Genomic DNA, 626 nt, shown 5'->3' on the forward strand with positions numbered 1-626 from the left:
GGAGCCCGCGCTGGATGTGAGTAGGGGGGCGGGGCGGGGAGGGGGGGATGTCCCTCATGGTTCGTAGGGGTGCGAGACCCCTGCTGGGCTCCAGCGTCCCCTGGTGTGCCTTGGTGTTGCTCCATACCCACGGTGTCCCCACGGAGCTGTGCCTCCGTGTCCCTCAGCATCTCCCATCCCTCTGTGTGTCCCAGCATCCCTGCGGAGCTGTGCCTCGTGTCCTCCTGCTGTCCCCATGGAGCTGTGCCTCATGGTCCCCAGGTGTCCCCGTGGAGCTGTGCCTTGGTGTCTCAGCATCCCTCAGTGTGCCCCACTGTCCCCATAGAACTGTGCTCCAGCGCCCCTTACTGTCCCATTAAGGCTGTGCTCCAGCGTTCCCTTGGAGAGCCGCTTCCTGGTCCCCAGGTGTCCCCACGGAGCTGTGCCTCAGGTCCCCGCAGGGACCTCCCGTTGTCCCTCAGGATCCCCTTACGATGTGTCCCCATTGGGCCATTTCTCGTTGTCCCTCGGTGTCCCCACGAAGCTTCGGTGTTCCTCCTTGGTGACATGCCTTGGTGTCACCTCCACGTAGCTGATCTGTGCTGCATTGCGTGGTGCCCATTGGGTCCCCGGTGGGGGGGGGAGGG

At 64.7% G+C, this 626-nt stretch overlaps 1 protein-coding gene across 1 annotated transcript in view; it reads left to right on the plus strand.

Moving 5' to 3' along the window:
* LOC104914252 (zinc finger MIZ domain-containing protein 2) overlaps positions 1–626 on the plus strand; it is a 3,603-nt gene that overhangs the window by 870 nt on the left and 2,107 nt on the right. The window lies entirely within an intron of this gene.

This window comes from Meleagris gallopavo, chromosome 24 (genome assembly GCF_000146605.3).
Source record: "Meleagris gallopavo isolate NT-WF06-2002-E0010 breed Aviagen turkey brand Nicholas breeding stock chromosome 24, Turkey_5.1, whole genome shotgun sequence".
Lineage (NCBI taxonomy): Eukaryota > Metazoa > Chordata > Aves > Galliformes > Phasianidae > Meleagris > Meleagris gallopavo.